Genomic DNA, 26602 nt, shown 5'->3' on the forward strand with positions numbered 1-26602 from the left:
CCGTAAACGGCGCTGCAAGGCCAAAAAACCCTCCTCTAGGTTATCCTATATAGTGTTTTTCCACTATTTAGCTGGATACGAGTGGAAAGACACTAATAGGAATTTTTTTTTTCAAATTTTAAACAGGCTGCACTATTTGAAAAAAAGGAAAATTTTTCTCAAGGTATGAGCCAGTAACGAACCCTGAGCTGAATCCAACCGGCTATGGCTGCACACAGACTACAGGGCGAGCTGGGCTCACACGGAGACCATGCAGACAGCCGTAAACGGCGCTGCAAGGCCAAAAAACCCTCCTCTAGGTTATCCTATATAGTGTTTTTCCACTATTTAGCTGGATACGAGTGGAAAGACACTAATAGGAATTTTTTTTTTCAAATTTTAAACAGGCTGCACTATTTGAAAAAAAGGAAAATTTTTCTCAAGGTATGAGCCAGTAACGAACCCTGAGCTGAATCCAACCGGCTATGGCTGCACACAGACTACAGGGCGAGCTGGGCTCACACGGAGACCGTGCAGACAGCCGTAAACGGCGCTGCAAGGCCAAAAAACCCTCCTCTAGGTTATCCTATATAGTGTTTTTCCACTATTTAGCTGGATACGAGTGGAAAGACACTAATAGGAATTTTTTTTTTCAAATTTTAAACAGGCTGCACTATTTGAAAAAAAGGAAAATTTTTCTCAAGGTATGAGCCAGTAACGAACCCTGAGCTGAATCCAACCGGCTATGGCTGCACACAGACTACAGGGCGAGCTGGGCTCACACGGAGACCGTGCAGACAGCCGTAAACGGCGCTGCAAGGCCCAAAAAACCCCCTCTAGGTTATCCTATGTAGTGTTTTTCCACAATAGAGCTGGAGACTGGTGGAAAAACACTAATAGGAAATTTGAGAAAAAATGTGCAGCAGGCTGCACTAAGAGCAAAAAAGAACAACTGTGTGAGGCAGTGTGAACCCCCCCTGAGCTGAATACAACCGGGTATATGGCTGCACACAGACTACAGAGTGAGCTGCACACACACACACACAGAGACCTTGCAGAACGCTGTTAAAACAGCGCTGCAAGGCAAGAGCAAGGTGAACAGTGAAGAACACACAGCGTTTTGCTAAATTAGCCTTTGGAAAGGAAAATAAAGCAATTAGCTAGCTCAACTGGCCCTCAGTTAGAACACAGCGTCCTGTCCCTAACTGAAATCACAGCAGAGTGAGCGCAAAATGGCGGCAGCGCTTTTTTATAGTGCAGAGTGACATCATTTCAGCAGCCAATCCAAGCCTTGCCAGTACTTACATGCCCACCATGCTAAACAGGATGTGCCCACACTTTCATTCATTCCTCATTGGCTGCTGCGTTCAATTTGAATTCTGGGAACTTCCGATTCCGGTATCCGATACGCGGGAAGTATCGGAATTCAGTATCGGAATTCCGATACCGCAAATATCGGCCGATACCCGATACTTGCGGTATCGGAATGCTCAACACTAATCATCATGTGTTTTTTTCATGGCTTAACGTTATAAACCTCTGTGAACCACCTGTGGGTTCAAGGTGCTCAATACACATTTAGATAAGTTCTCTAAGGGGTGTCTAGTTTCCAAAATGGTGTCACTCGTGGGGGCATTTCCACTGTTTAGGCACATCAGGGGCTCTCCAAACACAACATGGCAACCACTAATTATTCCAGCAAATTTTATATTCAAAAAGTCAAATGGTGCTCCTTCCCTTCAGAGCCCTGCCGTGTGCCCAAAGAGTAGATTTCACCCACATATGGGGTATCTTTATGCTCAGGAGAAATTGCACAACAAAATGTATAATCCATTTTCTCCTATTACCCGTGCGAAAGTAAAAAAAAATTAGGTCTAATGGAAATTTTTTGTGAAAGAAAAGTAAATGTTTATTTTTTTTCCTCCACATTCCAAAAATTCCTGTGAAGCACCTGAAGGGTTAATAAACTTCTTGAATGTGATTTTGAGTACCTTTTGGGTGCATTTTTTTAGAATGGTGTCATTTTTGGGTATTTTCTGTCATATAGGCACCCCCAAAGTCACTTCAAATATGCGGTCCCTAAATAAAAAAAAAAGATTTTGCAAATCTTGTTGTAACAGTTAGAAAATGCTGGGCAAATTTTAACACTTATCTTAGGCTGGTTTCACACTTGCGTTTAGGAACGCTGCGTTTGTACCGCATATAAACGCATGCGTCATGTTTTCCTATGTTTAACACTAAAAACGCATGCGGTTTTTTTTGTACGCATTTGGCCGCATTTGACGACGCATGCGTTTTTACGATGCATGTGTCCTGCTGCGGAAATGCAACATGTAGTAATTTACAGGGGCGTCTATTTGGCGCATGGAAACGCATGCGTTCATTTGCGTTTGATTTGCGTCCAAAAAATACATTGCTGTCTATGGAAACGCATGCGTTTTTACGCACATGCGTTTGGTTGCGTTTTTGAATGCATGCGTTTCAATTGAGATAACCATGTCTAGACACTGATAAGCCACCCCCTACCATCAAGGTGATAAAACGGAGGTTGGGGACAGTTTCAGGACACTTCTCACCAGACTCTCAAGAAGACAAGACACTGACAGGCCGCATTTTGGAGGACAAGACCCTGATCAATGTGAGTATATCATAGCCAATGGCTTTATTTTCTATTTTTTGGCTCTACATGTCCTAATTTCTTCCCTTTATTTCTTTCTACATGCATCAGAATGTCTTCTTCGGAGTCTTCACCTGGTGAGTAGTTTGCGCCACGTCAGTCGGAAGTGGAGCATGTCAGTGAGGTGAGTATTTGCCTCGTCAGCTTGGTAAGTATTCACTGTCACATCGACACATGTGACAATTTGATTTTTCCTTTTTTTTAGAGCACTTCTACTGAGGCACAGACCGGGCAGGAGCAGCGGAGTCAAGCTCCGGTGGGAAGACGGCAGCGGGTACGTATACAAGGCTAACTGTCCTCTTTGTAATATTCTTGAATATTCCTTTTTTACCACTCGTATTTCTTTAATTTTTTCTTTTGGAATCCTTTTGTATGTTGACTTTCGTATTCATGCCATTTCTCATCATCTGTTCTCTTTCTTTTCTGTTGAGCAAACTTTAATGACTTTCTTTAATTTTTAGGTTTCACAATGAGGCGATGACCTGATCGACAACGACCTCCTAATCACACTGGTCCAGGAGCGAGTTCTGTTGTGGGACAGCCGGGATCCACTGCATTCGATGAACACCACGCTCCACCGTTTATGGAATGAGGTGGCCCAAGCGATGTGGGATGGCTGGGACAACGCCCCGCCACAGTCCGTAGTGCATTTGGTAAGTATTGCACTGCAGTGTGAAGCAGCAGAGACCTTGGCAGTGCTCTCTTGACTGTGTGTGATGAAAGAAACTCTCTGGAGTTTCCCTTATCTCACACAGTTGTCTGTGCACGGCAAAAAGTCCATTTCCTGACCATAATGTGTTTTATTTTAACAGTGGACAAAGTAAAAACACGTTGGCGTTCGATGAAGGACCGCTTCAACAAGGACGTGCGCCAAGAGAGTCGTGCTGCCAGTGTTTCAGGAGCAAGGATCCGAACGTACATCATTGCGTTCTGTCATTTTTAAGACCGGTCCTTGTCCAGAGAACGTAAGTTTTTGTCACATCTATATTTTAAAATTCCACAGGATTTAGCGTCTGGTTATTTTTTGGTATTAATTTTCTGTGTCCTTTTTTCACAGCACACACAGCATGACTGTCGGCCCAGGTTCTGGAGCAGTCCTTCATCCGGCAGCCACGGACCCGTCCCAGCCATCCAGAAGCGCAGCAGCAGGTGCGCCTTCCACACTAACTGGAGACCAGGGACCTGGCCCATCAGGTCTTCCGCTTTCGCAGTCCTCTTCCACTGCCCCATTTTTTTGGGGCTCATCCCGGCAGCGACAGAGGGCTTCGGACAGATCACTCATGCCCGAGTTTTTGCACTTGAGCTCGGTTTTACACGAAGCAATCAAGGCTTTAGGTGACCGAATGGATGTTTCTCATAACCTCTTGAATGCCCGTATCCAGGAGGTCACCAAATGCCTTGATCAAGTGAAAGCCGACCTCCAGAGGCCAGCTCATCATTTTTTTAACCAAATTGAGCAGGGCATGTTGGAACACCTTACCCCTGATCTCCAGCTCAGTGTGATGCAGGCCTGCAATGCTGCTTACGTGCAGGCTTTGCAGCAGAGTCTATATTTCCAGCAGACAGTGGTGGCATATCCAACTGTGCCGTCACTGTCACGATTAACCTCAATGCCGACCTCTGCTGCATACCACTGCACGGCCACCTCAATTCCTTCCACAGGCGGACTCCACTACAGCGCCAACACCATGACGAGTGCAGTTGGAAATCCCACCGCCACCACCGTGACAAACGCTGATCCGGCTTGGACCTCCTCCACTGACACCATGATGCAGCAGGACCCTGGCGTGGCTTTTAGGACCGGCCCCACCACGATGCTGCAGGACCCTGGCATGGCTTTCAGGACCGCCCTCTCCATGATGCAGCAGGAAGCTGGCGTGGCTTTTCGGACCCGCCCCACCACGATGCAGCAGGACCCTGGCATGGCTTTCAGGACTGCCCCACCAGAATGCAGCAGGACCCTGGCATGGCTTTCAGGATCGCCCCCACCACGATGCAGTAGAACCCTGGCATGCCTTTACGGACCGGCCCCACCACGATGCAGCAGGACCCTGGCATGGCTTTCAGGACCGCCCCCACCATGATGCAGCAGGACCCTGGCATGCCTTTACAGACCGGCCCCACCACGATGCAGCAGGACCCTGGCGTGGCCGTTTGCTCGACAAGCGCTATGGACTGTGAGACAGTGCAGCCGGACCCTGATGGGTCACCTGCCACCACGCTACGGCATATGAGCCCACCAAGACGTCCCCCTACCAGGCAAACCCCCAAAAAAGTCAGGAAAAAAAAACTCTTAGTATTCCTTCCCCTTCATCTACCGATGTGTCTGTATTGTCAGTTTTGTCTCACCCTTCCAGTGCGTCTCAAGCCTCTCATGTGTCAAGCCCCATCCCCGAACTTCCAGACCCTTCTAGTTTCATTGCCCCTTCTCCTGCCACCTCTGTGTTGTCCACAGTTAGCCAGGCCTCAGTTCTTCACACCCCCTGTTTACATCACTCTACCCCAAGCCGGCGCGGTAAAAAAAAATAAGTTTTTGACTTTGTTTACAAAATAAAACAAGTTTGATGTGCCACAATTATGTTTGGTTTATTGTGTCTATCGCCGCCGGCAACACACACCATGCGCCAAGAAACTTCGCCACACACTTATTTTTTGGGCCACAACATATCTCCAGTAGTTAAAAATACAAGACTGCAGCTATATGTGTGTCTTTAGTATACAGATATGAGGTGGGCTTAAAAAATATAACATGTCTCTCTATAATCTCTTTTTGTCTATGCCTAGTGTGGCAGTATGAAGAGAAAATGGTGGAAATACAGTGCAGTCATCTACTGAACAGGTCAGGTGTCCAAAAACTCATAAGTTATGACACCTGACCTGTTGAGTAGATAACTGCCTTGTATAACCACCATTTTCTCTTCTTTATACATAATCTATTACACACAAATTGAGGAGACAATGGTTGTCACACGCTACATATCGATGCTCACCTGCCCAGGTTTCAGAAATAGTGAATTCATGAGCCTGTATATGTTTATCATGAATTCATTATTTCTGACTCCTGACTTGATGAGTATAGATAGCGTGACAGTGATTATCTCTCCATTTTGTGTCCAATGGATACATGAGAAGAGAATCATGATGCAATGACGTCAACAAGCTTACCAATAAAGCAACAAGGCTGCCATTACTAGCAGTATGTGGCCAGTGTTTTATATCAGTATTTGTAAACCAAAACAAGGAGTGGAACAATTAGAGGTCAATTATGATATTAACATAATAACTAGCACCTCTGCCTGTATCACCCACTCCTGGTTTTGGATTACAAAAAATGATATTAAATACAGATCTAATACTGCCTGTTTTTGGGCAACCTTGGTTTGGAGAGGAAAAAGATAGGAGACACGGTCAACACAACCAACACTAAAGTTTATTAATGTGAAATATAATTTTCATTCTAGAAAGTTACTGGAAAAGATAAAGTTACAACAGGACATTTACACTACATTGTCCTGCCATGACACCCGGCCAATATCTGAATCAAAAAAGGCAGCAAATTGGTCCCGCATGAGACCAACGGCTGCAGTTGACCGCAGCGGGTGATGCTGGAAATCAGGCAGTGGGTGTGCAACTGGTTCATCCAGTTCAATGTTGGGTCGCTCCTTAGTCATTGTGTAATTATTATTATTATTATTATTATTATTTATTTATATAGCACCATTGATTCCATGGTGCTGTACATGAGAAGGGGTTACATACAAGTTACAAATATCACATACAGTAAACAAACTAACAATGACGGACTGATACAGAGGGGCGAGGACCCTGCCCTTGCGGGCTTACATTCTACAGGATTATGGGGAAGGAGACAGTAGGTTGAGGGTTGCAGGAGCTCCGGTGTTGGTGAGGCGGTAGCTCCGGTGTTGGTGAGGCGGTAGCTTCGATAGTGATGAGGAAGCAGCGGTGTCAGTGCAGGCTGTTGGCTTTCCTGAAGAGATGAGTTTTCAGGTTCCGTCTGAAGGATCCGACTGTGGATGATAGTCGGACGTGTTGGGGCAGAGAGTTCCAGAGGATGGGGGATATTCGGGAGAAGTCTTGGAGGCGATTGGATGAGGAGCGAATAAGTGTAGAGGAGAGAAGGAGATCTTGGGAGGACCGGAGATCACGTGAGGGAAGATATCGAGAGATTAGTTCAGAGATATATGGAGGAGACAGGTTGTGGATGGCTTTGTAGGTCAGTATTAGTAATTTGAACTGGATACGCTGAGGGAATGGGAGCCAGTGAAGAGATTTGCAGAGTGGGAAAGCGGAGGAGTAGCGAGGAGAGAGATGGATTAGTCGGGCAGCAGAGTTAAGAATGGACTGGAGAGGTGCAAGGGTGTTAGCAGGGAGGCCACAGAAAAGGATGTTGCAGTAGTCAAGGCGGGAAATGATGAGGGCGTGCACAAGCATTTTAGTAGATTGGGGGTTGAGGAAAGGAAGGATCCTGGAGATATTTTTGAGCTGGAGGTGACAGGAGGTGGAAAGAGCTTGGATGTGTGGTTTGAAGGACAGGGCAGAGTCGAAGGTTACTCCGAGGCAGCGGACTTCGGGTACAGGGGAAGGCATGATGTCATTGACTGCGATAGATAGGTCAGGTAAGGAAGATTTGTGGGATGGAGGAAAGATGATGAGTTCAGATTTGTCCACATTGAGTTTGAGGAAGCGAGAGGAGAAGAAGGAGGATATGGCTGATAGGCACTCTGGGATTCTGGACAGCAGAGCGGTGACGTCTGGGCCAGAGAGGTAGATCTGAGTGTCATCAGCATAGAGGTGGTACTGGAATCCATGGGACTTTATGAGTTGTCCGAAGCCAAGTGTATAGATTGAGAAGAGTAGGGGTCCTAGAACAGAGCCTTGGGGGACTCCAACAGAGAGAGGGTGGGATGAGGAGGTAGTATGGGAGTGGGAGACACTGAATGTGCGGTTGGAAAGGTACGAGGCGATCCAGGATAGGGCGAGGTCTTTGATGCCAAAGGAGGAGAGCATCTGCAGTAGGAGGCAGTGGTCAACTGTGTCGAAAGCAGAGGACAAGTCTAGAAGGAGGAGTACAGAGTATTGTCCAGTAGCTTTGGCGGTAAGTAGGTCGTTAGTGATTTTGGTCAGGGCAGTCTCAGTTGAGTGATGGGGGTGGAAACCAGATTGTAGATTGTCGTACAACAAGTTAGATGAGAGGTGGGAGGAGAGTTCAGCATGGACGTGCTGCTCCAGGAGTTTGGAAGCAAATGGGAGCAGCGATATTGGGCGATAGCTGGACATAGCAGTTGGATCGAGGGTTGGCTTTTTAAGGATAGGCGTGATTGTGGCATGTTTCAATGCAGAGGGGAAGGTGCCAGAAGTTAGTGATAGGTTGAAGAGGTGGGTTAGGGATGGGATAAGGGTGGTGGTGAGGTTGGGGAGGAGGTGGGATGGGATGGGGTCGAGCGCACAGGTGGTAAGATGGGATTTGGAGAGGAGACAATTAAGTCCCCCTTCAGTGATGTTGGACAGGGAGGTTATGGGGTTTGGGCATTGGTCTGGTATACAAAGGGGTTGTGGTGGTTGAACAATAAAGACTTGCCTTGTCTGGTCGATCTTAATTTTAAAGTGTGTGGCAAAGTCCTCAGCAGAGATGAGGGAGGTTGGAGGGGGCAGTGGGGGGCAGAGGAGGGAGTTAAATGTTTTGAATAACTGTTTGGGGTTGTGGGATAGGGAAGATACGAGGGTTGTGAAGTAGGCCTGTTTAGCAGAGGTGAGTGCAGATTTAAAAGCGAGTGTTGCTTGTTTGAATACAGTGAAGTCGTCTTGCGAGTGTGTTTTCTTCCAACGCCGCTCTGCAACCCTGGACACTTGCCTTAGCTTTTTGGTGGTGTTATTATGCCAAGGTTGTCTATTGATACGTCGCGCTCTGCCATGGATGAGAGGGGCAACCGTGTCAATAGCTGATGCGAGAGTGGCATTGTGGAAAGCAGCGGCACTGTCTGTGTCGTGGAGTGAGGATATGGATGCCAGTGGTAGGATGGAGTCAGAGAGTGTGTGGGTGTCTAGGTGTGCAAGGTTTCTGCGTGGGTGCGCATGTTGCTGGATATGGATGATTGGTGAGGAGGACAGGGATGAGAAGGTGAGCAGATGGTGGTCGGATAGAGGGAGAGGGGAGGTGGTGAAGTTAGATAGAGAGCAGAGACGGGTGAATACCAGGTCTAGTGTATGCCCATCCATGTGGGTGGCTGCGGAGGACCACTGAGTAAGTCCAAAGGATGAGGTAAGGGACAGAAGTTTGGAGGCTGTTGACTGAAGGGTATCAATGGGGATGTTGAAGTCACCCATGATGATGGTGGGAGTGTCAGCAGAGAGAAAGTGAAGAAGCCAGGTGGAGAATTGGTCAATAAAGGCAGTGGCCGGGCCTGGAGGTCGGTATATGACGGCCACTTGGAGGCTGGAGGAAGAGTAGATGTGGACAGAATGGACTTCAAAAGAGGGGAGGATAAGGGAGGGAAGAGGTGGGATTGGGTTAAAGGTGCAGTTTGAAGAAAGGAGAAGACCCACTCCTCCACCATGTTTGTTGCCGGGTCGAGGGGTGTGGGTGAAGTGGAGGCCTCCGTAACACAGCGCAGCAGGGGAGGCGGTGTCAGAGGGTGTTAGCCATGTTTCTGTGAGGCCAAGGAAGGCAAGATTGCGGGAGAGAAAAAGGTCGTGAATCACATGAAGCTTATTGCAGATTGAGCGGGCATTCCAGAGTGCTCCAGAGAGAGGGAGCAGGGGGGTGGGCGTCAGGGGCACGGGTTTTATGTTGGAAAGATTGCGGAATGGGAGGTATGAGATGTGGGGGTCCAGGGATGGGAGATATGTCTCCAGCAGTGAGGAGAAGGAGAGAGAGAGAGAGCAGGTGGGAGAAAGAGAGTGGCCGACTTGTTTTATGTGTTTGTTGGACAGATTTGAGGTTGAGGAGCAGGTCAGCAGGGGAGGACAGGTGGGGAGATAAGAGGGAAGGGGAGATGATTATTAGGTTAGAGAGTGCTGGGATTTGTGATAGCGAAGGAGAGAGAGGACTAGTGGAGCAAACACTGTAGGGGCATAGGTAAACATGGCGAAGAAGTAAGATGGGTTAATAGAAAAGCTAGATCCAAGTAATAAGAAGTGCTTACTCGGAAGACACACCCAGAAGAAACAGATACATAAAGTGGGGTCCTGATTCCTGCCGTGACTGCCATTGAAATAACTGCGGCGTCTGTATGCTTAGCTGCCGTGATGCTTTGCTGCAGGGATGTGCGTGCCTGACCCCACACGCGTGCACCCCTTAAGAAGCTACTAAATTTATAGGACTGACTAAAGGATCAGGTGAGAGGGATTGTGGGTCCTTATTTGGGATAAATTAGCAATTGGCCAACACCCCGGGGGAGGTTACAAGATCAAAGGCACTAGACCTGGCTGCAAACATATGCTCTAACACCTTGAACACACGTTAATATCTCCTGTGACCCCAGCATGGATGGACAGCAGTAAGTAATACAATGCAACAAATGCATTTAGCATACATACCTACATACATGTAATTGTGGAGAACCACACAGGCTTTGACCACCTCGTCAACTGTTTCCACTTTTAGATTTATGGCTGATGCAAGAATGCGCCATTTAGCGACCAGAATGCCAAAGGTACACTCTACTGTTCTTCGGGCCCTGGTCAGTCTGTAGTTAAAGATCCTTCTACTGTGGTTCAAGTCCCGACTGGAATAGGGCTTCAGTAGATTCTCACACATCTGGAAGGCCTCATCCCCAACCATAGCAAATGGCATCGGTGGACCTTGATTGTTGGGGAGAGGCTGTGGCGGGGGAAAATTGAAATTGTTGCCATACACATGCCGGCCCATATCCGAGTTTTTGAAAGTCTGGGAATCGTTGCCACGGCTAAAAACTCCAATGTCCACATCGATGAAGGGACAGTCTGCATCAGCGATTGCCATGAGCACTACAGAAAAATATTTCTTATAGTTAAAAAAAACTCCGATCCGGTTCTGGCAGGTTTGATAATGTGGATGTGCTTTCCATCCACCGCTCCTAAACAGTTGGGGAAATCACACACATTCCAGAATTTTTCTGCAATTTCACGCCAAATGTCCGCGGTGGGTAGGGGTATAAACTCATCCCGAAGTACATTCCACAATGCCCGACAGGTGTCCACAACTATTCCGGACAGGGTGGATATTCCAAGCCGGTATTGGAAGTGGAGGGATGATAAATTCTCTCTTGTGGCCAGAAATCTGGAAGAAAAACACAAACAAACAAAAAATTACAATCTATTCTTTTTATGGTGTGGTTACCCCCCCCCCAAAAAAAAAAATGAAAATACACAAAAAAAAAACTAAATTTGGACTGTCATTGGTTTAGATTTTGAACGTACCTTAATGTCACCAGCAGACGTTCCTCGGGTGGAATCGCTCTACGGAGCTGGGTGTCCTGTTGCCGTATGGCTCCTTGGACACGAGAAAGCAAATCCCGGAACGATTCTTGCGACATTCGCATGTACTCATGGAATTTCTCCGGGTTGGCATTCAGCTCGGCATAGAGCGTGTGATAGGCTCCACGGCTCTCACGTAGTTCAATAATGGGGTGCCTCCAAAAATGCCTACACTGTCTCCTTCTCAGGCAAGAAACAGCTTGAAGCTGAAATCCAGGTTGAAATAAAAGCTCTCCATGCGAAGATCCATCATGACACAGGATACAGTAGCAAACTGTTACAATTTCAGAAGCCCTAGGGTTTATATATAGAGATCCCATCATATACGCCCTCTCTAGTCCCATTGGTGGTGTCTGGTTAGCTTGATTTTTCTCTTGTGAAATTTCTCATCATGCGCACCAAAAACGCAAACGCAGGAAAAAATGCATGTAAACGCGTACAAAAGCAGCGTTTTTTAAGCCGCACGCGTTAATGCATGCGTCTAAAAAACGCTGCGTTTGTACGCGTTTACATGCGTTTTTTCCACCACTTGCAGATGCGTTTAAAACGCTGCAGATTAACCAGCCTTAACAAAAAAAATTATTTCCAAAATTGTGCTTATGTAAAGTAGACATGTGGGAAATGTTAATTATTAACTACTTTGTGCGATGACTCTCTGATTTAAGGACATAAAAATTAAAATTTTCAAAATTGCAAAATTTTCAAAATTTTCACCAAATTTGTTTTTTTAACAAATAAACGCAAGACATATCAAATAAATTTTACCACTATCATAAAGTATAATATGTCATGAAAAAACTCTCTCAGAATCACTGGGATCCGTAGAAGCATTCTATAGTTATGACCTCATACAGTGACAGTGGTCGGAATTGAAAAATTGGCCTGGTCAGGAAGGCGAAAACAGGCTTTGGGATGGAGGGGTTAACTTTTTTGTTACATATACTGTAGGCCTGGGAGCAAGAACATTAAGGCAGATGCCTTATTTCGTTGTTTTCCTGGGGGTGGAGATAATTGTGAACTGTTTCCGATACTACAAAATGGGGTGGTTATTGCGTCTATATGCTCCAATCTTGAGAAAGAGGTTGCTGAGGCTCAGGAGGGCACCCTGCTGCCTGTCCGTTAGGTAAACTTTTTGTACCTGTCAATCTCCATCTGAGAATTCTTAGTGAACATCATGATTCGACTTGGCCAGACATCCCGGTAATAAAGCCACCACAGATCTTCTTACTCTGCGTTTTTGGCCGATAGCAGTGTCTGTGCGCGTTCTAAAACCTCTTATACTCATCCGTCGGGGTCTCTCCAACTACTGGCGATTCCCAGTAGAGCTTGGACTAATTTATCAGTCGATTTTATCACTGATCTACCAGTGACGGCAGGTAATACTGTAATTTTGTTGGTAGTGGACAGATTCAGTAAAATGTCTTGACTCTGTTGTTTGATGTCCCAGGACCAGGGGCTTCTTCCCAGTCCCTAACACTAGAGACCCCCTAGCTCACCCTCTGTTCCCCAGACTACTTCTGATGGTGAAGGCGCCGGAACCACATACCTTGCCTTAGTTCCTGAATCTGCCCTCAGCCCAGATTATATAGGAGATGGGAGCGGCTAACAATAAACAGTTGAGCCTTAATGCTGGAAAGCTTCCAGGAGCTCTCAACTGAACAGATTAACCCCTGCACTGCTAAAATAAACCTGCACCATTTAATGTGATGGTGAAGTGCTTTTAATCAGTGCAGGAGGATGAGAAATCAGACACTGTAATCTTCTGGCTACTGTCTGTCGCGGTAAACACGTGACAGCCAGTCAGTGAAAGACCAGAAAGGATTTATCTCACTTCTGTTTATGTCCTTTACTGTTTACCTATCTTCTGTTTCTTAAGTGAGTAGGAGGCATATCCCCCAACAGTATGTGCCTAATCCTTTATTTTGTATGTCATGGTTGGTTTTACTCACTCTGAGTCTCTTTCTATTTCAGCACACTTTCTCCTCTGTTGGTAATTAGCACTCAGCTCTGACCTCCAATTCTTTAGGAGGAACATGAATTGCTCAACGGCCTTTCAGGCAGCATACGCCCAAGTTGCAATCATCTACTCTGTGGTTAGGGCTATCTCAGCTCACTCAGGAACCACTAGGGTCTACGAAGTCTGGATCGCTAGTCTGTTCAGGAACGGGCAGGGTCAGATGCAGTTTTTAGCGTGTTACCTGTTTTCTCAAGTGAGTTGCTACACTATCATAAGAGTACTATCAAATATTTTAGGGCTTTCTTTTGCTATTTCTATTGCTAAGCTGTGAGCTTACTAGTCTAAATCACCTTAAAATGGCTGCTTCATTCCCTGCCTTGGCCTTAATAGGGGCTAAAACAGTCCCTCTTGATTGACTGCTTTGTATCACGTGATATCATAATGGCAAGGCATTAAGAGAATGCCCTTGCCTGAGTTATTTTAACTTTTTGTGGCTGAAGGAATTTTCTGCAATATGTAAAAAGGTGGAGGGCATTTTTTTGTGATTCCTGCAAATCAAATCCCAAGTCGTTCAAAATTACAAGGACATGCACAGTTCCTAAAATTAAACATTAATTTAATTTGCTTTGAATTGATATATTCATCTCTACTTATTATAATTGCTTGGTAATAGAAGCAATATGAGTTACTGCTTTTTGTAAACTTTTCATAAACTTCCGATAAGCCCTATAGTAACTTGTAGCAGCTAGTTAACATAGCCCAGTTAAACATAGTTAAGCAATTACATTTATACCAATAATCATATAAGAAATTACGTCATAATAATAATAACTATAATAATACCATTGGTCGGAATTAAGTTCCATCTATTGGCACTGCCCTCCACAGCAGTCAGGGTCTGTCCTGTTTCCCTTTGGAAAACTAAATTCCCAACCCTGTCTTATAGTATTAAATGCTATTTTCTACTCTTTTCCTTCCCTGGTGCAGTGGTGCTTATTAAATTATAGGCTCTCTGAAATCAAGTTTCATAAACTAGCAATTCCCCAACAATCTTTAATCCTAAGAAATGAGTAATAATGGTATTTGTTTACAGTCATGTTTCATTACTCCACAATATATGATGTCCTATGTTGTGTCCCTGCTTTGATGCGGACTCACATGCTTAGCTTGCATATTTCCCTCCATATAATGGCTGATTAAATAAGCTATTGGATTGCTCCCATGTAAGGGCAATAGGGTACTCGGTACCGGGTCCTTCAGTTCCATCAGCGAGGATGTCATGGTGGCCCGACCCGGACCGTGGCCCTAAGAGGGGCGCCCAATAAAAGGCAGAGTTCGTAGATAACAGTAGTGTTCGTGACGCCACCTGTGGTATTCGGTCAGGGTGACCGATGCTGCTTAGGGGTCAGCTGGGGTGATGGAATGGCAGCTAGATGGTGAAGTATATCCCGAGGGCTTCCCAGAAGTGTAGATGGTTATGGTGGATGATGTAAGGCGCAGGTGCAATCTCTTTACCTTTACTGAAGGCTTCAGCATCCACAGTCCAGGGTGCTGGATGACAAGGTAGGCAGAGTCCGGCCGGTCTGATGGCATTTCCAGAGTCTCCTTATCCAGGTCGAAATCAGTAGCCTTCCCCTTGCGCACAGTAACGTAATAGGTCCCTACTTGCATTAGCTACCATAAGGTCCTCACTCTTGTTACTTCTCTCTCTCTGTCCCCCAGATGGATAGGACATAACCCGTATGACGGTGGTGGCCTGAGGCTATTTTATAGGGACCCTAGCGTCGCCCTTCCTCCACATTGCCACCTTGTCTGCTTAGGTTTTTAGGTCGGACAGCCAACTTGGAATTGACTGCCCTGTCGGTCTCTGAAGTAAAGCGTAGAGTCTATTACTCCCTCGGTGTTCCGGCCACAGGATCTGCGCTCAGAGGGAGGCAGCCTGCTTCTAGCTGGTCTCCCGCTGTTATTTTACTCCTGTTGCTATGACTTCTGTGCTCACTCACTACGGCACATTTCCTTTCTTGTCCTTTCTTAGGAGGCTGCCGCATGGGTTGCAGGTGCAGCTCCGTGTCCTTCTTTCCCTTTCCTGGGCCGAGCCCAGTCTGCTCCTCTCCTCCCCTCCTCCTGGCTCCAACTGTCTGACTTCCTAACCAACCCCCCAGTTTTACCCAAGTGTGAGGAGTGGCCTAATAGATAGAACCTTTTGCTCCCCCTGGTGGCCGGCGTGTGAAGTGTGTGTGTGGCTGTGATACCTGGCAGGGTGAACTCCTTTGGTGCCATCAGACGTAACTGGTGGAAGAACGACATTACTGCAACGACCAGGACTCTGGGGCGCTGCACTATCATGTGCCTTTAACAAGAGGTGCATTTAGGTTTTCTAGCACCCAGGGCAAGAATTCATTTTGGTGACTTCCCCTACCCCAAGCACATATGTGATTTGCACACTTAGTCACATCCTGACAAGCTGCTCTCCCTAATTCTCTCAATGTTCAGTGAAAAACTGAGAGAAGCAGGAAGAGATGCTTGTTATCACGTGACCGTAAGTATGAAAATTGCAAATGAGTGAATTGTGATGACTGATGGAACAGGCGAGCAGTGTTGAATCCTGACAGTAAGGATCTTACAAGCTGTTAGGATTGGCAACAGGGCTTCATTTTATAATTAAAGGGTGCATCCAGGTTTGGGATGAGTTTGTGATTTGTGACTGCAGGCTTCTGAATTCTCACAGCGCATGCACTGCACACTTTTAGGATTCTCCCTTGCCAATGGCAGTACAAGTATGCGATTTCTATAGTTCTCACCACATTCCAACCAGATGTGTTTGGCATCACTCAGTTCATTTTCAATTAGCGTGACCTTGCATGTCTAGTGGGCATGTGACCGCATGCATGCAAATCATATTGCGCACTGTGAGAATTCAGAATCTGCAATCATAGAATGACTGCTGGCTCATGAAAAACTTGGACAACCCCTTATGTGTGCCTAACATAATAAAAGACATGAAAATTAGTCAGTATCACAAAAAACATTTACATCTAGGTACCTTATAGATGGTGTTGTCTCTGATTGAAGTCTTCTCTTTCTCTTCTTCTTCACCTTGTCCCGACTCCATGATGATGTTTCTCATCCATGGCTCATCGCTGACGTCACACTGTCATCTCATACTGGGTCCCCCTTATAGGGCCGAGTCTCTATACTGTACCTCTTCATTAGTGATGAGCGAGTATACTCGTTGCTTGGGTTTTCCCGAGCACGCTCGGTGGTCTCCGAATATTTGTTAGTGCTCGGAGATTGTTTTTCTCCATGCAGCTGCATGATTTACAGCTGCTTGACAGGCAGAATACATTTGAGGATTCCCAAGCAACATGGCAACCCCAACATGTATTCAGTTTGTCCAGCAGCTGCAAATCATGCAACTGAGGCAACGCAAACTAAATCTCTGAGCATTAACAAATACTCAGAGATCAACCGAGCATGTTCAGGAAAACCCGAGCAAAGAGTATACTCTTTCATCACTACTCTTCATCATAATTCCCCTCCTTGGCTTACTGTCCCCTTCTGGTTGTGCCCTTATACTGCCCCTCAGGCTACACCCCCACTACTCAGTCTATATTCTGTACCAACTCAATTTTCTACCCCCATACTGTCTCTTCACACTATTCCCCTCCCTCCTCATACTGTCTCCTCTCACATCCCCCCTGTTCACCATACTGTCTCCTCGCAGTTACCCTGGATAGTCTCCTCACACATTTTCCCCTCTCTCCTCATACAGTCTCCTCTCAATCCCCCTGTTCACTATGCTGTCTCCTCATATATTTACCCCATCACGCTCTATATTGCCTGTTCACACTCCACCCGACTACCCATACTGTTTTTCCACACATCCCATCAACCTCACTCGCCATACTGTGTCTGCATACATTCCCCTTTGTTCCCCATACTGCAGTCAAATGGAACCCCCAACTCACCATACTGTCTACACCCATCCTCCGCCTACTACTCAGTGTATGCACCCATTCGCCCCTTCACCATACTGTGTCTGCACTCATCCCTCCATATTGTTTCCTCATACATGCCACATTTCTTACTCCTCATTTTGTCTTCAAATTTCTCTAGCTGCCCATATTCTGTGTGCACCTGTCCCTTCCTTGCTTCCCGAACTGTATCCTCAAATCTTCCCCCTCCATGCACTTAATCTTTGGTATCTTGAGCTCCACTGGAGCACTTACCACCAGTGTGCGCCTCAGCAGCACTGGCGAGTGACATCCACAGGGTGACCACATGACCTGATCATACTGCTGGAGTCACTGTGACAATTGATCTATGGAAGCCGGTGTGCTGCAGCTTCTCTTGACAACCCGCACTGAAAACGACCGATTTCCAGTCCAGAGGGTCGCAAAGTGCAGCCTCCAGGGGAGACTCTTCGGACCGCCCCATTAGGCGGCCTGACTGCAACCCCCATGTCGGCTGCATCCAGGGCACATGCCTGGCCGACTCCTCCCAGATATGCCTCTGCTTTAACAGCCATGGGTGGAGCGGTGCTGTTAACATGTTAAATTCTGCTGTCAATCTCTGGTAGCATCATTTAAAATGCACTACGCATTGACATTCTGTGATCGTCATTGACGCGCCTGTGACCTGGTTGTGGGAAGTAGATGGATTGTCATGACAGCTGGGGTTCTACTGGTGACCCCCATACTTGTCAATACAATCATCCTGTGAATGCTAGCCTATGGATGGCATTCACAGGAGATCATTATTTCTGTAATACATGAAAAAAAATAAAAAAGAAACCTCAAAGTTTAAATCAACCTAATTACGTTTCTTGGCAGCCGCAACATTGCAATAAAATGTAGTAAGAGGCAATCAAAGCATTGTATCTACCAAATGATATCGGTAAAAACGTCAGCTCAGGTCATAAAAAATTAACCTGCACACAGTCCCATATCCCAAAAAAAAAAAATGCTATGGATGTTGGTAAATGGAGACAAAAGCAAAAAAAAATTTTCATACAAATTTTCAATTTTTTTTTCACCACTTAAATAGAAAAAAAATTATATGAATAATCTATATATCAAAATACTCATATTGACCTGAGGAATAATATTGCCAGTTAAGTGTTACCACATAGTGAATTGGTAAATAAAAAAACTCCATTGTAGTATTGCATTTTTTTTTTTTTGCAATTTCACCGCACATTGAATGTTTTTTCACTTTTCCAGTAAACTATATGGTGGAATGAATGGTGTAATTAAAAAGTACAACGCGTACTGAAAAAAACAAGCCCTTATACAACTATGCTCATGGAAAAAATGGAAAATGAGATGAAGGGGTTAACACACACAGTAAGAACTACAAGGCCAAAACATGTCACCATTTTTTAAAAAACATCACCTCAGCTTCAAAGTGGCAGTCCATGTAAAGTTCCAGAGCATGGTCGCACAGTGCATAAAAATTGACAATGCTCTGCTGACTCAATAACTGTAGAATCCAAACTTCCACTGGCATTAACATCAGCCTTGCAACACCAATCACAGTGTCATGTTTCGGATGGAGTGGTGTAGAGCCGCCACCACTAGAGCAATGGAAACATCTTCTGTAGTTTAACTAGTCACTCAATCTGATCAACAAGTTAGGGTTATGCAACCGCCAAGAGTGTTATGAGAATGACTGCATTGTGCCAACTGTTAAGATTGGTGGAGGAGGGATAAAGCTATAGGGTTCTTTTTCAGGGGTCAGCCTAGACCTCATTAGCTTCACTAAAAATAAATCTTAATGCTTAAGAATATCAAGATATTTTATACAATTGTTTACTTCCAACTTTGTGGGAAGTTTTTTGTGTTCTAGCATAACTGTAACACCGTTCACAAAGAAAAGTCCATAAAAGCATGGTTGGGTAATCTTGGCATTGAAAAAATGAGACTGTCCCACACACATACATGACCTCAACCCAACCCAGTTTGGCATGCATTATTGTGAAGTTTTGACCCAGATCTTCTTATCCAACGTGAGTATCTAATCTCACAAATGCTGGACGAATGAGCAGAAAATGCAACAAACACACTAAAAAATCTTGTAGAAACCTTAAGAGTGAAAGCTTTTATAGCTGCTGCAAAGGAGGACCACCTTTATATTAAACCCTTCAAGTCGCGGCCCTTTTTCGTTTTTGCGTTTTCATTTTTCACTTCCCTCCTTCCCAGAGCCATAACTTTTTTATTTTTCCGTCAATATGGGCATGTGAGCGCTTATTTTTTGCGGGACGAGTTGTACTTTTGAACGACACCATTGGTTTTACCATGTCTTTTACTAGAAACCGGGAAAAAAATTCCAAGTGCGGTGAAATTGCAAAAAAAGTGCAATCCCACACTTGTTTTTTGCTTGGCTTTTTTGCTAGGTTCATTAAATGCTAAAATTAACCTGCCATTGTGATTATCTAGGTCAATACGAGTACATAGACATCTAACATGACTAGGTTATTTTTTATCCAAGTGGTGAAAAAAAATTCAAAACTTTGCTTAAAAAAAAAAGTGCCATATTCCGATACCCGAAGCGTCTCAATTTTTCATGATCTGGGGTCGGTTGAGGGCTTATTTTTTGCGTGCCGAGCTGACGTTTTTAATGATACCATTTTGGTGCAGATATGTTATTTTGATCGCCCGTTATTGCATTTTAATGCAATGTCACGGCGACCAAAAAAACGTAATTCTGGCGTTTCGGATTTTTTTATCGCTACGCTGTTTAGCGATCAGGTGAATGTTTTTTTTATTATTGATAGATCGGGCGATTCTGAACGCAGCGATACCAAATACGTGTCGTTTTTTTTTTTTTTAATGGTTTTATTTAGGATGGGGCGAAAGGGGGGTGATTTAAACTTTTATATTTTTTATATTTTTTTCATATTTTTAAAAACATTTTTTTTACTTGTGCCATGCTTCAATAGCCTCCATGGGAGGATAGAAGCTGGCATAGCCTGATCGGCTCTGCTACATAGCAGCGATCATCAGATCGCTGCTATGTAGCTGAAATGCAGGTGTGCTGTGAGCGCCGACCACAGGGGGGCGCTCACAGCAGGCCGGCATCAGTAACCATAGAGGTCTCAAGGACCTCTATGGTTACCTTCCTCATGCATGGCCGACCCCCGATCATGTGACGGGGGTCGGCGATGACATCATTTACGGCCGGAAGCGCCTGTGAAATGCCGCTGTCTGCGTTTGACAGCGGCATTTAACAGGTTAATAGCGGCGGGTGAATAGCGATTTCACCCGCCGCTAATGCGCTCACATGTCAGCTGTACAAAACAGCTGACATGTCGCGACTTTGATGTGGGCTCACCGCCGGAGCCCACATCAAAGGGGGTGACACGACATGCGCAGTACTAGTACGGCGCATGTCGTGAAGGGGTTAATATTTATTGATTTAGAATGACATGTCATAAAAGCTCCTGTGGGTGTACTGTGTCTTGCAGACTTCAGCAGAATCATTCAGTACTCAAACAGACATTGTGAGAGAATTAAATGTGTTATTTGGGATATACAGTAACTATTTTGTGGATCTTCTGTATAGCTCACAATTGTCCTTGATCCAGCGGGACAGTCATGATTTGGGGAAGTTGCTCCACTGTCCCAGGTCAGGACTAAGTCTTAAATTTCTTTAAATTCCTTTCTATGGTTATCATCTGTCTGCTATTTATCTGTACAGTATGTTTTCTGCAGATGTATACACCACACTAAGCAATATGGATCTTCTCTGATTATTGCATTTTTTCATGCCTTTAACCCTATATTTGATGCATTTTTGTGAAGATTTGAGGAGACACTTTTAATGCTTTTTTTTATAAAAGAACAAAACTTTAACTCTGTACTTAAAATGTAATTGCATTTTTACTTGCATTTTTCAGCCTCCCTATAGAAGCCTACAGAGAAAAAAATGTACCCAGATTGCACAGTTCAACAGCATTGTTGGATGCACAAAGGCAGGAAGTTTCATGAAATCGCACCCACTTTACTTGGACAGTTAGGTCTTGCTCACAAGTAGCATAAATGCTAAGTTATTTGAATGTAGGGGGTCAGCCCTTGCTAGGCACTGAATGACACTGTGACTTTAAGAGACCATGAGCTCCTCTGATTTGTATGTAATTGGACTAGTCTTTTCTCTCCTGCAGTTTGCTGTGTGTTGGTTTTAGAGAAGAAGCAGGAAGTGAAGCCTCGTGTTTGAAGAAGACTGCCAGGAATGTTTTATGTGTCCTAACAATGAGAGACTGACAAATCAACTAACAGCTTCAAGAGAAAAGATAGTGCCCAGCTACTGCAGGATTGATTACCAGGACCATGCCCAAAAGGAAAGAGTCGCATTGCACAGCCAGAATAGTTCTCCCCTAACACCTGTAACCTGAGAGAAAAAATAACACTGTGGTACCAGTGGTGATGGTAGTCACTTCTCACGGCCAAGCCATGAGTCAGAATGGTCAAGAAGTCCAAGGTCAGAAGGCAGGAAAATGTTAAACAGAAGGAAGAGTCAAAAGCATGGTCAGGCAACGTACCTAGGTCAGAATAACAGGAGAATAATGGATCACAGCAGAAGGGGTTAAACAGTTGGATGGTTAGAACGAAGTCCAACGTCAGGCAGCAAATGATCAAGCATACAGAACTCAAGGCACAGGGCGCACAAACCTCAGAAGTTGAATGTTTGTCTGTCCGAGGTCAGGGAGAAGCAGCTCACTAAGTAGCATGGCAATCAGCCAGGATAGTGAACACTTGGAGACAGCCAATGCCTCCCAATCACAGATTGGATAGTCAAGCTGTCAATCAACACACTGACATCTCAGCACATCCCTGTACCAGATTGGATGGCCAAGCTGTCAATTAAAGTACTGACAGCTTCAGCATGCCCCTGTACTGGATTGGATGGCCGAGCTGTCAGTAAATATGTCAAAGATACACTTACAGGTGGAACTGTGACACCAGTCATCTCTCAGTATTGAAAGTGGGAGTGAGACTTGCCCGGATCTGAAAAAAGAGTGATCAGTTAACCTGAAGGAAGAGCTCAACACAACAAACTCGGCTGAACTACAACAGGACCAAGCAGTAGCTACTATACTTTCTTCTAATCTGCAGAACTGTGAGTGAAACACCACTGTTTAACTGTGTTAGGGTGTAGAGCATGGTTCTTTAGCTAGGACGCTGTGGCAGCATGGCACAATTATCGGAAGCCAGGTAATAATTTACAAAAGAGTAATTTGTGAAACTTGTTTATACTGTTTGTATTGAACTTTGAATTACCATAGCTGGACTGCAGCTTGTGTGACATGCTCCAGCTATCTCTCCTTATATCTATTATTACTGTTATTATTACATTAACTGTTTAGTCTTATTTTCCGGCATATATTACTATGTTTTTCAATAAAGCCGGTGTTTTGTTTCTATCTCCTCGTCTACTGTATGATATTTGAGTCCTGCCAGGTGGTGTCGTTCAGACACCACTATAGGAGTAGCTGTAGTTTAAGAGATTGCGGACTACTATTGTTAGAATATTTCAGGTTTTTGTTGTTTCTAGCTGGGGAAAAAAATCAAACATGTCAAGGTCAGAAACAGATGATCAATATCATGGACAGAAGGACAAGATCAGATCCAAAACCATAGAAATAGCTAGGTCAGTGTCCTGGAAGTCATGGAGAGTAAGTAAATATAGAATAGTCAATTAGACCAAGGTAAAGCCAGAGGGAGTGGGCATCCTATGATTAATAAGAGCTTTCATGGTGTATAAACTTTATTAAGTTAAAGAGTTTGCCATTTACTTTGAGTGCCCTCTCAATCGAGCCCTGCTGCCTGGGATTCTGGATTTTAGTGTGTTCCTTTTAGTATGTAGGATTCCACACTTAGCAATGGCTGGAATGCAGGCATATGCAGTAGACAGTTCAAGAACAACTATAACAGGTTTGGTGGTTTAAACGATGGCTTTAGTATCAATAGAGGTATAGAAATAGTATATACGGCAGTAGCGTAGCTTCCGGGGTGGGGCAGAGGGGGCCATCACCGTGGACCCGGTCCTCACAGGGGGCCCACCCGGAGCTACGCTACTGCAACTGTATCGGTGCACGCAGAACATCGATACAGTTGCATTCTGTGTCAGAGCAGGGAGAATCTACCTCCCTGCTCTGCCGCCAGCTGCTATGGGGCCCCTGAGCAGGTGGGGGGAACCCGGTGCCAGCAGTGTGCCCCCCTGCCCATCACTGCAAGGTCAGCTGTTTCAGCATTTAGCTGCTACAGCTGACTGCGATGAAGAGGGAAGGAGCGCTACACTCCTTCTCCCATCATCCCCCTGTCAGCGTCTGACGTCACCGACACTGACAGTGGGCGCAAAGACATCACCACCCGGCGCCCGCTGTCAGGAGATGAGCGGGGGATCGGAGCACCGCTGGAACAAGGAGGAAAAGAGGTATTTATTTATTGGGGTTTTTTATGGGGGCTGCCTTATAATACAGGGTCTGCCTATGGGGTGCTGCCTTATACTACAAAGTCTGCCCATGGGGTGCTGTCTTATACTACAGGGTCTGCCTATGAGGTGCTGCTTTGTGCTATAGAGTCTGCCTATGGGGTTGCATTATAAAATATAGAGTATTTACATGTAATGCGCCATGGAATAAATGGCGCTATAACAATAAATAATAATAATAATAATGCCTATGGGGAGTGCATTATACTATATTTATGACAATCTGGTTCATTATGCTATATAGAGGCCATCTAATGGGCCATTGTACAGTGTGGGGATTACAGTGAAGGGGCCATCATACAGTGTTGGAGCCATCAAACAGTTTGGGGGCTATTAAGGGGCCAGTATACCGTGTGGGTGGTACTATACAGTGAGGAAGCATTATACTGTGTATAAGAGAACATTATACTGTGTATAGGGGAGCTGTACAGAGGGGCGAATCAAGACATTATTCAAAATTAAGTGGGCGCTTATTGTTATAGGGGAACTCAGGTTACTGTGACTGTCAAAGGGGCACACAGGGCACAATTACTTTCTAGGGAGCAAAATGTGGGCACTGTTTTCTAGGGCACTTGCACCCGGCATTACTATATTCTATAGGGTTGCTTTAGAATTTAGAAGGCACAAAGAACCACACAGCAGGTGCAGTAATAAGGACACATAAGGCAGCAGCGGCTCAGTATTGTGATATCAGCAGGATGAGGAGTTTGTACAGGTTGGGAATAGATAGTAATGGCTGGAATATGAGAAGTGAAATGTGTCTTTGTTGTATTCTCTGCAGCCGAGTCCTGGCTGGAAGAAGTTTTCATGTCAGTCTGGGCCAGATGGAAAAGATGGAAAAAGTGAACGATTCCATCAGAAAGAACGTCAGCGATAAGTCACCATCTGTAAGGCTGTGTGCCCACGTTTCTGCCGTGTTTCTGACGCAGCGGAAACACATAAAAACTCTTAAAAACCACATTCCCATGCAATCCTATGGGATTCCGCAGTTGCTGTGCCCATGCTGCGGATTTTCCCACTGTGGAATTGCATAGCGGTAAAATCTGTAGCATGTTCATTATTTCTGCGGAATCGCGGCGATTCCGTACCCATAGGATTGCATTGAAACGCTGACTTTACGCTTGTGGCTATGCCCACCATGCGCAACGTAAGCGCTTCATGTGCGGATGGTACCTAGCCTGGAGGAGAGGAGACTCTCCTCCTGGCCCTTGGGAATCATATTTCTGTAAGAAAAAGAATCAAAATAAAAATATACTTACCTTCTGATGGCCCCTGGAGTCCTCCCGCCTCTCAGCGATGCACGCGGCGGCTTCTGTTCATAGGGATGCATTGCGCGAAGGACCTGGGATGATGTCGTGGTCACACGACCATGACGTCACAAAGGTCCTTCGTGCAAAGCATCCCTGGGAACGGAACTTACCGGGAGCACTGCTGAGGAGATTGGGGGCCGTCGGAAGGTGAAAATAACCATATTTTTTATTTCCAGGATGTCCCTCCTGACAGCATCACTACCAGGAGGTTGTCGTTCATATCCTTGATAGGGACAGGAACACAGAAGAGGTTAAATAGCACCTCCCTACCACCACCCTTCAGTGTTTTTCCTGTCCCTATCAGGGACCAATGCAGAGGAGTACAGAGGTGTGGAATTACCGTGCTGAAGATCTTAGCAGCCGGTCGAGCTGGACTCCCCGGGACCGCTTCATCCCTCTCTAGAGGGCTCTGGGCACCGGAGGCTCGGTTCTTGGGCAGACTCCACAATCAGTGCTGATACCAAAAGAGGTCCTTCAGTGCAGGTTGAGCTGTGTGCTCCCATCCTCCCATCTTCTGCCGCATCCCTCTCAAAGGGGCTCTGGGCAGATAGCTGCTGTTGTTTCGGCTGCACGCCGGGTGGTGATCCTGGAACTTCCAGCGTGTGTCATCACTAGGGGCGCGCCAGTGATGACTTCCAGGGACAGAGCTTCTGGCCGGCATCCAGCCCGTCGGATCCAATGCAGTGATGCCGATGGCCTGGAGGCATGCAGCCCGGGCTAGCGGTGCCGGGTGGGCCTGGGGAGCGGAGCTTCGGAACCTGGAGCAGGATTCGGCGTGCATTCCACCAGGAGCGTGTGCAGGATGGCCGGAAGTCATCAACACATTGTCATCAGCAGCTGAGCTCGGAAGGAGGATGTATCAGATGTTTTGAAGCCAGGTGAGACAAACTATTTAAAGACTGACAGTTGACAGCACACTTAACTTAGTAAAGATGGAGAGTGCTAACCGTCCAGACATCCAGTCCTCAGAGCTTGCCCCAGAGCATGTGAGTAGAACATAGTGGGGTTTCCTAGGGTCAGCTGGATTTGGAGCTACAGGGCCTTCTTATATATCTATTTCAGGATAAAGAAGCGCCCAAGTGTTCTACGGCAGTAGCTAAACTCAAGGCTAATAGATGTCCCCTATGCTCAAACAAACTGCCAGAAGGACGCCTTAAGAAACTATGCGATGGGTGTATGTCGGGGCTACTAAAAGAGGAACAAACCTCCTTTTCTGGATAGCAGAAGATCCATGATCAGAGAAGAAGTACATACTATGGTATCAACTCTAGTACCGGTGCAGTCTCCTCATCCTAAAAGACCCAGATGGGAGCAAGATCTGAGCTTGGAAGAAGAAGTCTCAGCCTACTCTATATCAGATTCCGGGGAAGATGAATGTTCCTCAGTCGTACTTCCAGAAGAAAGGAAGAGGAATCTGTTTTCTTCTGAAAACAGACACGCTCCAGCAGGCCGTCAGAAGCACCATGAAGGTGGACGACACCACAGAACCTCTAACAGTCCAAGATGAAATGTTCGGAGGACTCAGGGCTCGCAGGAACAGAGGGTTTCCAGTAAATCATCATATAACGGAGATGATCCTGGAAGAATGGGAAGACATTGGGAAGAAGCTCATATTTCCAAGAGACTTTAAATATCGCCTTCCATTCGATCCAGAGGAAACTAAAATATGGGAATCTGTGCCAAAGGTTGATATACCAGTGTCTAACGTCTCTC

The 26602-nt window shown here is 45.6% G+C and overlaps 1 long non-coding RNA gene across 1 annotated transcript in view; it reads left to right on the forward strand.

Moving 5' to 3' along the window:
- Positions 1–26602, forward strand: part of LOC138670823 (uncharacterized) — a 285272-nt gene that overhangs the window by 218419 nt on the left and 40251 nt on the right. Inside the window, exon 2 of the long non-coding RNA XR_011319382.1 lies at positions 21250–22205. This is a non-coding gene — a long non-coding RNA (uncharacterized lncRNA). The remainder of the gene's footprint in view (positions 1–21249; positions 22206–26602) is intronic.

The sequence above is a fragment of the Ranitomeya imitator genome, chromosome 3, assembly GCF_032444005.1.
Source record: "Ranitomeya imitator isolate aRanImi1 chromosome 3, aRanImi1.pri, whole genome shotgun sequence".
Classification (NCBI taxonomy): Eukaryota; Metazoa; Chordata; class Amphibia; order Anura; family Dendrobatidae; genus Ranitomeya; species Ranitomeya imitator.